Below are 14,744 nucleotides of genomic sequence, written 5' to 3' on the forward strand. Positions count from 1 at the left end.
GGTGTATGTGAGGGGTCTTTTTCACGGAGTACAAAGAGGACCTTGGAACGCGGCAGTGGTGTGGAAGGGGTTTGAGGCCCCCGCCCCCAGGGGGTAGGTAGGAGGTTCTCCTCCCCAGAGTGCGAAGAGGACCTTGGACTATTGCTGTGGTGTGAACAAGGTGTGGGGCCCCTGCCCGGTGTCAGTGGGGCGTGTGCCCGCCCAGGGGTGTATGTGACCCCACAGGACGGTCCGACCCCTCTTCGAGAACCTAGCGGCTGGAGTGGTGAGGTCTTGCGGCGGGGCGCCTCGTGGTCCCTGGACGGCAGCAGATCCGGCACTGAGGCACATGGAGAGGTCGGATGAGCTGGCGCAAAACCCTTCAGGAATATCATTGACGGGAGGGTAGCAGCTGCGGCAAAGGCCTGGATCGAGACAGCAGAATGGCCCAGCCAGAGTCCTCGTTGCAGTCGGCCTCTGCAATGGAAAGGGGTTTTGCTGCAGGAAGTCAGGGACATGAGGTCGGACATTGCCCAAAAAATAGAAAAAATGGACCAGAGGGTGAGCAAAGTGGAGGACAGGCTGTTGCATTTGGAAACCAACCAAACTTCTTCTGTGACTCAGGAAGTGCAAATGGACCTGAGGCTGGGGGCCCCGGAGAAGAGATGAGGAAAAGGCCAGGCAACTGGACGATTTTTGAAACTGGGAAAGCAGGAATAACCTCAGAATTTTTGGGGTCCCGGAAATGGAGGGCGAAACGGAGAGAGAGTTGGGTCAAGTGGTGAGAGACATTATCAACCTCCTCTTTGCGGATGGGATGACAATGGAGCCGATGTTCGACAGGGTTCATAGGGCGGGGGGCAGAGCGGGAGGCCCCCTGTCCATATTGGTCCGGTTCCACTACTACACTGAGAAGGCCAAGGTACTGGAGGAGGCTAGGAAGGCCCGGAGATCACATATAACAACGCGCAAGTTTCAATCTTCCAAGATCTTAGTGTACACATTGGCTAAGCGCAGAATGTGCCACCCCCTAACACAGTTGCTGAAGGAGAAGGGTGTGTGCTACAGATGGGGCTACCCCTGCTCCCTTTCATTCGAATATATGGGGCAGCGTATGACTTTGGTTACTGAGGAAGACATAAAGGGAGCAATCCAGGACTATGTAGCGGAGTCGATCCCCTGGAGGGGGCCCATAGGGTCGATCGCGGAGGGTGCGAGCGGTCCCGGGTCTCCGGGAAACAAGAGAAAAAAGACAGTCTCAAGAACATTTTAAAAATTGAATGCCTCCTCACCGACCAAGAACGACCATGGAGGAGGAGGGGTGGACCACCCCGACCAATAATGGGAGAGGAGAGGACCCGGGGGTCCTTGCAAGATCAGGGTCCCCCTAAACAGCAAGTACAAGGGGATCTTGGAGGGGGCGATGAGCTGGGGGGGGGGGGCTCACAGCAATGAACAAGTCTGATAGCCCAGCAGAGGTGGGTAGGCTGGTTGTCCGGCTTAGCACCTGCGATGGTGGAACTATTTGGCTGGACACTGGGTTGGGGGGAGAGTTAGGGTTGTTAAATTGGGGGTGGGGACTGGGGGGCAGTTGGGGAATTCTTAAAGCCCACCCAGAGAGGAGGGAGGGGGTACACAGGGAAAAAGTATCAAGAGCTGTTAGAAAAAGGTGTGGTGAGGGTGCTGACTGAGAAAAGGTATCTTAGACAATGGCTGAATGTCTGCCAGCCCTGGGTGTGGGTTCCCTAAACGTACGAGGCTTGAGCACCCCTACCAAGAGGTCTTTGGTTTGCAGAGAATTTAGAAGGGCCAAACTTGACCTACTTTTCTTACAAGAGACACACTGGGCACGGGGGAAGTTAACCAAAAAGCCGGGGGGGAGGGAATTGGGGAGGTATTCTGCACATCGCACAGGACCAAAACGAGGGGGGTGGGCTTCGACAAGGAGGCCATAATGATGGATCCGGAAGGCTGATACTTAATGGTTAGGGGGTCTCTACAGGGCTCCCCACTAACTCTTGTTGTGGTGTATAGTCCAAATGAAGGCCAGGCACAATTTTGGGAGGAAATGGGGGACCGGCTAAAGTTATTTGTTCAAGGCTCGATGGTGGTGGGGGTGGATTTTAACATGGTCCTGGACCCATCCACAGACAGGAAACGGTTGGGACCTCAGGTTACTAGGGTGGCGGACGAAGCCATGGCACGAACCTTCCAGAAGGGTAATGCGGAGTTGGGCCTGGTGGGCGCAACCCTGAGTCCCAGGATCGGAGACACCTCTTTCACATACTATTCTGCAACCCACAAATCGTACTCTAGAATAGACTACATCCTGGTTGATGAGCTCCTGCGCCCGCACGTCTCTGGCCACAGGGTCGACCCTGTCCCCTGGTCTGACCATGATATGGTCCGGGTTGCCATAGCGGGTGGATGGCGGGGTGTCCGCAAAGGGCATTGGAAATGTAATGACTCCCTATTAAAGGATAATCTTTTGGCCCAGGAGATCTCGAATGCCATAGTGAATTTTTTCGCACTGAACGATAATGGTGAGGTAGGCATGCACATACTATGGGAAGCCTTCAAGGCGACCATACGAGGTGTCCTTCTTAAAATGGGAGCCCAGAAAAAAAGGGAAAGGGAGGCCCTGGAGAGGTCTTTGAGAGAGAAAATTGCTTATCTCCAGCCGGGGGGTCCCTCCGAGGTACCTTTAGACCGGGAGCGGGTGGCCACCCTGGAGGATTACAGGCTCCAGTTGAGGGATCTCCTCCTACATAAAACGGAAAGGAGCCTCCAGCTGGTGAAGCAAAAATATTTTGAGAAGGGGGACAGAGCGGATAGTATTTTAGCTTGGAAATTGAGGGAGGTCCAGAGAAGTAGAATGGTGAAGGCAGTGAAAAATGATCGGGGGGTGATGGTCTATGACACCCCGAGTATAGGTGGGGCTTTCCGTCGTTTTTACGAGAAGCTATACTAGCCTGAATATAAAGGGGAGGACACCCAGATTGAGGGGTTTCTGAACGCCATGAAGGTCCCGGCCCTGACAGAGGAGATGGCGGAGGGTTTGGAAGGGCCTGTAACGGAGGATGAGGTGGAGCAAGTGATTAGCGGGATGAGAGGGGGAACGTCACCGGGTGAGGATGGCTTCACTGTGTACTTTTACAAAAGGTTCCGCTCCACCCTGCCTCTGTATTTAGCGAGGGTGTTTAATGCGGTGTTAGAGGGGGGAAATCCTGACAGAATCCATGATGGGGGGGGGGGGCTATAATAGTGGTGCTGCCCAATGAAGGGAAGGACCCGATGGAATGTCCCTCCTACCGGCCTATATCGCTTCTTAATATAGATGTAAAGATCCTAGCCAAGGTGGTGGGGAAGCGGATGGAAGGGATAATGCCAAAGCTGGTCCATGGGGATCAAGTGGGCTTCATAAGGGAGAGGCAAGGGTCGGACAATATCCACAAGATGATCCACTATGCCCAAGAGTCGGACCTGGAGGCGAGTTTGCTTTCTCTAGACTCGGAGAAAGCTTTCGTAGGGTGGAATGGAGATATATGGAACTACTCTTCCAAAGAATGGGCTTCGAGGTAAACATTAGGAATTGGGTGGCTGCACTATATAGGGCCCCAAGGGCGAGGGTTCAAGTGAATGGAGTGCTATCAGACTCATTATCCCTTTCGCGGGGGACGAGGCAAGGATGCCCACTCTCCCCCTTGTTATACATCCTAACGTTGGAACCCCTGGCCACAGCGGTGAGAGCCCATCCGGAAATCCAAGGGATTAGAAGAGGTGAAGTGGAGTTCAAGCTATCTCTGTTCGCAAATGATATCCTGGTATACCTGGTGCAGCCTGACTCCTCGCTCCCTCCCCTGCCATCATTGATGACTTTCGGGCAATTTTCGGGGTTGAAAATTAACATGGCAAAGTCAGTGATACTCTCCATGAGAGCCCGGGACCCGAGGCTGGATCCCCTGGACAGGTATAAGGGAGTTGTGGTTGTGAAAGACTGTTCACTCTCTGGGCGTTCTCATTACTAGGGGCCTTTCTGAGTTGGCTTCCTGACTATAGCCCCGCAGTGGCAGGGATCACTTCGGATCTGAGGAAAGGGGGAGGGATGACCTGTCTTGGTACGGCCGCATGACTGCGGTAAAGATGAATATCCTGCCTAGGCTGCTGTACCTCTTCATGGCTCTCCCAACGATTGTCCCAGACCAAACCTTTAGGGGCCTACAGAAAGCGGTGCAAGAGTTTATATGGCAGGGGAGAACCCCGAGATCTCCCCAGGGAGGAGCGGGGGTTTTAAGTTACCAGATTTTCTTCTTTATTACCGTGCTGCTCAATTGCGAGTTCTGTTGGAACACATGAAAGAAGGGATGGGAACTTACTGGTCCTATCTGGAAGACATGGATGCCAACCCCATTAAGGTATGTGATCTCATGTGGGCCCCACGTAGGCTCATTCCGAGCAGGTTGAAGGCCCATCCAACCCTGGGAGTGCTCTGGGTGACCTGGAAAGAGGGAACCTTGACTGCTCACCTAACTTCGTGGCCCTCCCCAATGCCCTCACGCTGGGGACACCCCTTCGGGAGTAGGGGGTTTCGAAATGCCCAATCTTGGTCGGACACAGGATTGGAATGGGCGGGGCAAATGTTCAAAGAGGGTGAATTTCTCTCGTATGAAGAAATGAGGGAGGTTCTTGGGCGGGTATCAATTTCCATTTTCGAGTACGTTCGGTTGAAGGGCATTCTTTGTGATCATTCATGGGGGCAAAATCTGAGAAGAAAGCGGACTCCATTTGAAACACTACTGGACACGGCTACGACGAGAAAGGGGTCAGTGTCCAAGATGTACAAAATCCTGAACACAACAACCTAGAGGAAAGGAGGGGATTCCGCAGGTTTTGGAATGGGTTAATAGGGGAGACCCTTTCGGAGGGACGATTGGGCAAGGATTTTTAAAATAGCGTTCCATTGGAACTTATTTACATCAGACATGGAGCATAATTTTAAGATCTTGCAGGGGTGGCATAGGGACCCATTGAAACTGTCAAAGCTGTTCCCAGGGATGTCACCCAGATGTCCAAGGGGGGTGTGACCAGGTGGGCTAAAGGGACCACATGTGGTGGCATTGCCCATTAGTCCAGAAGTTCTGGAAGGACGTAAGGGTTTGGATGGCGGAGGTGACTGAGGAAGTACTCCCACAAAATCTGCTGTTGATGCTAGGACTCCCCCCGGAGGAAGCGGAAATACACAGGTACCCAAGAATGTGGGAAACAATGCTGGGGGCTGGTAGAGTGGCCCTGGTGCAGAAATGGAAGAGCCCGGTGACCCCCTCCATGGACGATTGGTTGAATAAATTAGAGAACATGTTCCTCATGGATAAATTGACGGCCATGGTTAACAATGACTTAAGTGCATTCCAAGCGAACTGGTATGGGGTGCGACAGATGTGGGGATGGGAGATTTAATGTCACAGAGGGGAGGTTAATGTACCGGGGGGGGTGGGATGGGGAATGTGTGGTGCCCGCTCCAGGAGTGGCGACCTACGGTCTGGGGCACAGCAGACGCTACAAAGCCGACGGAGATGGCGACAAACAATTCAACACCCAAGCACCGGGGAAAGGACGTATTATGGATGCTCTTAAAGTTATTGGTTTAAAGGGTCAATTTATTTGGGGGGAGGGTCGGGGGTGGAGGGGTTGGGGAGCTGAGGGAGGTGGGTTCAAGGGTCCAATTAATGTGTTTAATTTGTATCTATCTTGACCCAATTTGTTTTCAGAAAATGCTAATAAAACCAAAGTTAAAAAAAAGGCTTTCATGGCCCGCGCATGCATAATGCAACCAACATCTAAATACAAAAGATTACGCACTACGAGAGGTCACCTGTTGAATCTCTCAGACTGGCGACTGTAAAAGGTGCCGCATTCAGAGATGTAGCAATATACAAGGCACAGTAATATTAAAAGGTAGAGGGTGTTGTCATAGTGAAAGACGCAGAATATAGTACTGGTGAAAAACACAGGTTATGGTGATAGTGAACGCTGCAAGCCTTGATGGGAGTAAAAGGAGGGGCTGCTGGTAAAGCATGCAGTGCATGTGATAGTGAATGGTGCACTGTGATGCAAGTGAAAGGTGGTTGCGCCAGTGAAAAATGCGACAATGCTAGATGTGGTGATTGCAAATGATGCAAGGTGTGATGCGAGTGAAAGGTGCAGAAAATGGTGATCATGATCAGTGTCGGGCCTGGTGGTGAAGAAAGTTGCTGAATCTGTGGTGATGTTGAAAGAAGCAGAATTTGGAAATATTAAAAGGTGCAGAATTTGCTGATAAGGAAAGATAAATTATGTAAATATATTCAATGTTACACAGGATGCAGAGCAGTGAAAGGTGCTGGTTCACGGTGTGATAGTGAGTGATGCAAGGAGTGATGGGAATAAAATGTGGCAGCCTGGCAGGTACTAGATGTGGTGATCGCGAATGGCATCAGGCATGGTGATGTAGAAAGTTGCAGGATGTGGTGATGGTGGTAGTTATAACATATTTTTGGGCATGGAAAAAACAGCCTGCAAAATGCAGATCACCCTCGCTGTCAGAATAAAGACATGTGCGCTCACATACAAGCGAAGCAACGGATGATTAGAAAATAAACAGAGCAACAGAAAGCATTGCATGCAAGTTTTGCAAAAACGATTCTTTTTCACCAGAAAGTCTACTTTCCAAATTAAGGTTTTAAATTCACTTGCAGTGATGCTTTCTCGTCCTTTTTTACCTTTGCTTTTTTGTTTGGGCAATTTGACACCTATAAGCCAAAACTATTGCGTTGGAGTACAGATTGAGAGAAAAACCATATGAGGAGGGACACGGGGCCTGATTCGTGGAATTTTTTGCCAGGTTCAAAGTGGCCATGCACTGCTGAAAAGTGACTTTGCACCGCCGACAAACACACTGATTCATGGAACTTTGCAAAGTGTACTTTTGCTGTGCAAAGTTAGCGCACAGTCATTTTGTACTGCAAAAACGACCTTGCACCCGAAAAATACACTTTGCATAGTTCCATGAATCAGGGTTTGCCGGCAGTGCAAAGTCACATTGAACCGTGCAAAAAATTCCATGAATCGGACCCATAGCCTGTAGGTGTTTGGTTATTTGCCCACCGATTGACTGCCCATGGCTGTGCTAATCCCTATGACCATTCCCACCCCTCCCGCCCGAAATACCTATCCATGGGACCTCTTTCAGCTTGCTTTATTCTAGCCTTACTATCAAACTTTTGCCTGCCAGTTTTTTTATGTTTTTTTTAACCAGTCTTCTGAGAGGTAATGACTTAATTGGAGTTGTAAGCGTGCGGCTGGTGTAATAAAAATGTCTTAACCAGGTTTGCCTTCAGGCACTCGATTTTATAAGCACGCTGCTGTCCTTTGCTGAAGTCCTGTGAAGATCAAGCATTGGCAAAGCCAAAAGTTTTTACTTGTGTATACGTATTGGGCATTTGCCAGGTACTGCTATTACATGCCGAGGTACTCGCACCATTTTGCACCTGCTACCATCAATAGGCAGCTAATACCACTATGGTTGTGCCTGGCATGTACCTTTTCCATGCCTACACAAGTCCAAACCTTTGGCTTTGCTGATGCTTGTTGTTCGCTTGCAAACGCCTGCTAACATTTAATTACGCATGTTGCCCCCCCCCCCCACACCCTCCTGTGCTCACATGTTTATCAACTCTGTGTGTGGCTCTGCCCTTGCCAATATCAACCACTCTCTTTGGAACTGTACCTTATACAGTCATCATAAAGAAGCTGAATTACTGCTTTACCTCCCCTTGATATGCCCGTTTAATTTTACCCTGGTATCGTGTTACATTCATTTGGCCACTGACACTCAATGTTGCTCCTGTAATGAAGTCGGTTCACCATTATCACACCCCGGTGATATAGCACAGTTAATTACCAACTATTCTCATGTCCGGCTGATTGAGCAAACAAACACAAAAGAGCTATAGGTCCTGAAATATTTAGCAGATGAGCACACGTACAACACAAAATGAATCAACATTATTTTTTTTAGTTTACAGCATTTAATAACGAATATTCACAGAAAGAAATGCCAACAGCACAGGGACAGGTATGGTTTTGGATACATGTTCAAAACGAGTGACTAAAATGCCGAACTCACTCACATAGACCTAACGCGACAGGACAGAGGGTTTTAGTCATAAAGTCATTGACAAATAGCGAACGTGCCAATCAGGACAGACGGTCTGCAGCTTCTTCTCGTCGCATACTTGCACAAAAAGAGGTTTTTCCACAAGTCCCTCATACACAAAAATGTAACAAAGAGCTGCTCTCCTCGGGACCAATGAAATCAGTGACAGGCCTATGAATGGTGCGGTTTGTGTTAATGAATGGTGCAGGATGTGATTGTAAAAGTGGTGGCTTGGGATTATGGCAAAAGATGCACGTGTCGAGCTTGGCAATGGTGCATGACGTAGTGATGGTGAAAAAGCTGCAGAATCAGGTGACGGTTGTGGCGCTGCCCCGTGTGGGACACACACGCGGCGGCGTGACGTTGAACGCCGCCGCGTGCTGCATACATAAACGGGGCGTTCCCGGCCGCGGCAGAGCGACCGGGAAGCCCGAACTGAAAGGACGTGTGAGCTGTGTGGTCCTTTCAGGGTGGGGGCTTGCGGGCACGCATGGGGTAAAGGACAGACCCCCAACAGTGGCGACGAGTGTTGACGGAGGCCCGGGCCCGGCGGTGAAGGCATTCCGGAATTTGTTCCTTGAAACGGAACGTTGGGATGTTTCGTTTCACGACGTGGCTGCGGATCGTACACGCGGCTGGCGGCCATTTTGTCTCTGAGGCTGTGGAACTTCATCAGGCTCCGGTTTGGAGGGTAAAGGTGATCCAGGTCTAATTTTTTGATGTTCTGCTTGTGATTTTTTTCTCCAGTTTTGGGACTACTACGTCGAGTGAAAGCTAGGGGAAGGACTAACATGGCAGGGCCTGTTTAGTCCACTCCACAGTTGTAGCTTAATTTTTGGAACATCCACACCCCTGTGGACTACGGCAAGGTGGAAACACGTTTTTCTTTGTCCCCTTCATCATCAGGACGCTGTGGCTTCTTCTTTGTCCCCTTCATCATCACGAGGATGGCTGCAGTGGATGTCGTCGTCTTTTCCATTGGTCTTGTGGCTGGAAGCTGTCCCAGGTGAGCGAGGGACAAGTCACCACCGCCTCTCCCCCAGGTTGGACTGTTGCTGTGCCTGGAAGAGGGGGGATGTTTTGTCGGCATGGTGGTGGTGGGTGGTTGAGTTGCGGCCCTCAGGACACTAGGTGGGGGTGCCTGTGCGCTCAAGCCCATGAATGACATTGATGATCAGGAGGGTGAGGCCGCCGTAGCCGCACAGCTTCCTCAGGACGGTGGCCAAGCGGCACAACATCAGCAGGCCTTGCAGCCCCCAGTGCTTCCAGTTCAACAACCAGTGGCAATTTTACAGCTGCCTCCGCAAGTAGGTGTTCAGGCTCCTGTACCCCAGGTGCTACTGGTGGCACAGCCAGGTGCTCAGCAAGGACTCCCCGTCATGGCTCAGGCACAAGCCCAGGCTGCCCTGCAACCCATCCCCGAATTTGATGCATCGGGCCCACCTTCCAGCATGGGGCCCCAGTGGAGGAGGTGGGTTGGCCGCCTTGTCATGTATTTCAGGGCTGCTCAGGTGATGGACGACAGCATGGTGGACAATATGCTGTACTCGGCGGGGCCTGCGGTCCAGGACATTTTTGAATCGCTTACTCCGGTGGACCAATCCTATGATGCGGCCAAGGCGGTGCTCCTTGCGCACTTTCTGCCCCTTGCCAACGTGGATTATGAGATTTGTTATGCTGTCAGCCAAACAAAAGGATGATGAGACACTGGCGACCTTTTATGGTCGCCTGCGCCGCCTCTCCCTGGGTTGTGCATGGGGGGACGCGGAGGACATGATGCGCACGCTGCTGATTCAGACGTGTTCCTCCGGCAAGCTCAGGAGACAGGTCCTGAGAGAGCCGGGCATCACTCTGCCCTGCACATTGGAACTGGGCCGATGTCATGAGGTGGCAGAGGCTCGCGCAAGCAAGATGGAGGCGGGGTCCCGCTCAATAAAGTCGGAGGAGGTGTGTGCTGTTTGGCGAGGCGGCAGAGGAATGAGAAGGCCTGGCGGAGGACCCCGGGATAGAGCAGGAAGATCAGGGGAGTCGTGCCAGAAGTGTGGCTATGACCTTCCCCACCCGACGGAGTGCCCGGCAGCGGGAAGAACATATGGCAGGTGCGGCCTGCCCGACCATTTCTCTAGAGTGTGCAAGGCAGCCCTGCCAGTGATGGTACCGAGAGGTCCGGCCCGGACGTGGACTCCGCGCCAGAGCCGACCACCAAATGTGGCCCAGGTAGACCAAGGTGAAGAGGAGGCCCAGGTGGACGAGGCAGATGAAGAGGAAGAGAACATCTTCTTTGTTTCAAGTGTGGGAGTCCTGAAGGGGAAGTGCAGGAGGCAGCCGAGGTGTCTGGTGGAGGTTAACCACTCTCCGGTCCCGGTGGACACGGGGGCTTCGGTCAATGTAATGGCTAGAGGACACTGACGCCCTTGACCCGCCCCCGGACTTGGCTACGCCGAGAGCCTGCATATTCGCTTTTGGAGGACTACAACCAATACCGCCGGACGGTGCCTTCGTGGCGAGTGTGGAGCATGAGGGCTCCCGGATCAGGGCTCGGTTCTATGTGACCCCTGTGAGTAACAACACACTCCTAAAATGTGCTGCTGCCGAGGTGCTCGGAATTGTCAGTTTCGCGTACTCGGTGTACTTGGAGGACATCAATGACCTCCTTGATAAGTATGCTGCCCTCTTAAACGGCATTGGAAAGATGACCGGTGACCCGGTCAGGCTGCACATTGATGACTCCGTACAGCCCATTGCCCTGAAGCACCGCAGGGTACTGTTCCATCTGAGGGAGCAGGTGGACAAGGAGTTAGACAACCTGGTGAGTCTGGACATTATCGAGAAGGTCGAGGGCCCAACGCCCTGGGTGTCCCCTATTGTTGTGGCTCGAAAACCTAAACAACCTGACTCGGTCCGGATTTGTGTGGACATGAGGCTGCCCAACAAGGCCATCAAGAGGGAGCGGCATCTCACCCCTACCATCGATGACATTATCGCTGAAGTACAAGGGGCCCGTTTCTTCTCCAAGTTAGACCTACGAGCAGGATATCAGGTTGTCCTCCACCCCGAGTCCCGGTACATAACCACGTTTACCACCCACCGTGGGCTATACAGGTACAAGAGGTTGAGTTTTAGGGTGTCATCGGCTGCAGAAGTATTTCAGAACATTATACGGGGCGCCCTAGCGGATCTGGAGGGTGTCCTTAATATCAGCGATGATATTCTGGTGTTCGCTAGGACAGAGGTGGACCATCTGAGGAGGCTTGGAAAGACTTTTGAGAGGCTGCAGTCACTGTGCTTCACCCTTCACAGGGACAAATGTGAGTTCCTGCGCCCCTCCATCGAATTCTTCGGGTTCGTGTTCAAGGAGGGGGGGGGGGGTGTCGCCCGATCCGAGGAAGGTCCAGCACATTAAGAAGGCGCAGCCCCCTGAGTCGGTGTCCGACGTAAGGAGCTTCCTAGGTATGGTGACATACTGTGGGCGCTTCATTCAAAATCTTGCTTCAAGGTCTGAGCCGCTCGGGGCGTTGACGAAGGAGTCGATCTGGCAGTGGGGCCCACTTGAGCAGCCGGCCTTTGAGGACATTAAAAGCGCCTTAACAGCAGAGGACACCATGGTGTTTTTCGACCCAGCGCTGGCGTCAGATCATTGTGGACGCAAGTCCGTTCGGCCTGGGGGCTGTATTGACTCAGGTGGACCGGGATGGGAGCGTCTGCCCAGTGGCATACGCCAGCAAGGCGCTCTCGGAAACGGAGCAACGATACTCCCAGATCGAGCGGGAGGCACTGGCGGTCCTATGGGGTTGCAGACATTTTTGACTGTCTTGGGGCGTCCAGTGACCGTGTTAACGGACCACAAGCCCCTGCTTCCCATTCTGGCTGGGTCATCCTCGAAGCCCCCGGCTAGGATTGAGAGGTGGATGCTTGCCTTGCTTGAGTAAGGAGTTACCCTGGTGTATCGGCCAGGGGCCAACAACGCAGCGGACTACCTCTCCTGGCATCCTGGAGTGCGCAGGGGAGAGGAGTACGACACCTGTACGGAGGAGGCCGACGACCACGTCCGAATGGTGTTGGAGAGGATGAGTGCTTCCAGATCCTAAAGCACTCAATGCAGCACGGCTCCTGGAAGTCCATCTTGGAGGATCGATCTGGCGGGGCGGACCCAGGAGGCCAGGAAAGGGCTCGAGCAATTGTGGAAGGTCAAGGACGAGCTGTCCTTCTCGGAATCGGGTCTCCTGCTCCGAGGTGATCGCATAGTGGTCCCCCAATCCAAGATAAAGGAGGTGATCACCTTGGCCCACCATGGACATCAGGGCGCCGCCAAGACCAAGGCGAGACTGCGGCTGAAGGTCTGGTTCCCGGAACTGGAGAGAAGGATGGATGACTTTGTTGCGGCCTGTGTGTGGTGCCAGGCGGCTTCTCCCGTACAACGAGAGCAGCCATTGAGGCGATGCCCCGGGGGACCCTGCCCTGGGAGGTCGTCCATGCAGACTTTGGGTCGACGTCCGTAGGCACCCACTTTCTCGTAATCGTTGATGAGTACTCACGATACCCGGAGATGGAGTTTGTGGAGTCGGTGGCCTTCGAGCACGTGGTCGTGGCCGCGGAGAAGGTGTTTGCGGTCCATTGTTTTACCCTCACTCTGTGCTCGGACAATGGGTCGCCATTCCAAAGTGATCGGTTCTCGGAGTTCATGGAGAGCTGCGGTATTCAGCACAGGAAGATATCCCCGCTGTGGCCCCGAGCTAATGGTGATGCTGAAAGACTGATGCGGACATTCAGGATTGCCCAGGGACAAGGGCAGCCACTCCAACAAGCCCTATACCAATTTCTGCGGGTGTACCGCACCACCCCACATGCCTCCACGGGGGTAGCCCCTGCGCAGGCTCTGTTCAGGCGATGTCCCCGGGGCCTACTGCCAGAGGTCCGGTAGAAGGAGCCGGGAGTGATTGACAACCAGCCGGTTGAGGCCGACAGGCGGGTCAGGATTGACCAGGAGAACTTGCAAAGGGGTCTTCGCCCCCTGCGGCTGGAACCGGGAGACGAGGTGCTCATTCGCACCCGACACCCCCAGGGGAAGCTCTTGCTCCCCTGTGAGCCGGAGCCATTGGACGTGGTGGCCGTAAAGGGGTCCATGATGACGGCCTCGGATGGAAGATCTGCCGTCACCCGAAACGTCAGTTTCTTTAAGAAGCTGGGTGATCCACGAACTGAACCACCACTGGACCCTGATTTGGCGAAGGTGCCGGAGGACACCAGAGTTCCCTTGGGAGCACCGCATTCACCTGTCCGGGGAACTGCTGCGGAAGGACTTCCCGTGCCGGAGGTAAGCGGGAGGTACCCCCAGAGGGCTGGGCGAGGGAAACCCGCTTACCTCAGCGAATACGTGCTGGGACATGTGGACAGTCTGCCAGAATAAGGGGACCCGGGCGGCTGACATTAAAGGGGCGTGGGTGTAAAATGTTGCTGTTATTTTGTTGTGTGGTTTGTAGTGTTTAGTTATAAAGCAGTTGTGTGTCCTCCCGAAAAAGGAGTGTGGCGCTGCCCCGTGTGGGACGCGCACGCGGCGGCGTGACGTTGCACGCCGCTTTGTGCTGCATAAATAAACGGGGTTTTCCCGACCGCGGCAGAGCGACCGGGAAGCCCGAACTGAAAGGACGTGTGAGCTGTGTGGTCCTTTCAGGGTGGGGGCTTGCGGGCACGCATGGGGTAAAGGACAGACCCCCAACAACGGTGAAAGGAGCAGACTGTGGAAATAATAATACATATTTGAAGGTGCAAGATGCAGAGTGGTGAAAGGTGCAAGTTAGCGGGTGCCAAATGGTGCAAGGTGCTGGATGTGTTGGTAACACCTGCTGGTGATACACAAAATGTCTTACCTTGGGGATCTTGGAGTTGGCGTATCCGTCCATGCGTTTCGTAGTACCAAACTGATCTACCACTTCCACTTCGCAGAAGTCGGGACTGGCAGCATGAGGTCAAGGCAGACGGCAGTCACCGTCACCGACGAGTCAGGCTCTCACTCGCTCTCGGAACGAAGCAGCATGCGTTGCTGCCTGCTGCTAGTGTGAAGGTGAGGACTGGAGGAGGAGGCTGGCAAGCTGCGCAGGCGCACTAGGCACTACAGGCAGGGCTGGCAGTGGCACGTGCCGTATTCCCCAGGGGTGGAGGAGGAGGGGAACGTGCACAAGCGAGAGTTGTTGTCACAAACTCTTGCTCGTAGTCCTGCGTCGTTCTCCTCCCCCTCCCCCATCGTTGTTGTAAATCATGATGGAAACAATTGCCGTGGATTCGGATAGAATGAATCCACGGCCCGTGCCTGCTGACGGTACATGCTGCTGCAGAGCAGTGCAGACAGGGCAGCTCAAAACACACACACTGGTGGGGGGGGGGGGACTGGGAGGGATAAATGCCATTGTATCCCCCAACTTAAGATTGTGGGGGGGATTTGAACCCCGACCCCCACTGTTGAAGTGAGCAGGAGAGGTGGTCCTCTTTTTTTAAAAATGTTGTACTGTTCCTATACTTTTATTATAAAAAGAAACCATTCCGGATTGGTTTCGTTTTAAAATAAAAGTATAGG

General features: G+C 53.0%; 1 protein-coding gene across 4 annotated transcripts in view; it reads left to right on the plus strand.

The window, feature by feature from the left end:
• PELI1 (pellino E3 ubiquitin protein ligase 1) overlaps positions 1 to 14,744 on the plus strand; it is a 436,503-nt gene that overhangs the window by 328,783 nt on the left and 92,976 nt on the right. The gene's annotated exons all lie outside the window — the stretch shown is intronic.

The sequence above is a fragment of the Ambystoma mexicanum genome, chromosome 4q (genome assembly GCF_040938575.1).
Source record: "Ambystoma mexicanum isolate Mex_15411 chromosome 4q, UKY_AmexF1_1, whole genome shotgun sequence".
NCBI lineage: Eukaryota > Metazoa > Chordata > Amphibia > Caudata > Ambystomatidae > Ambystoma > Ambystoma mexicanum.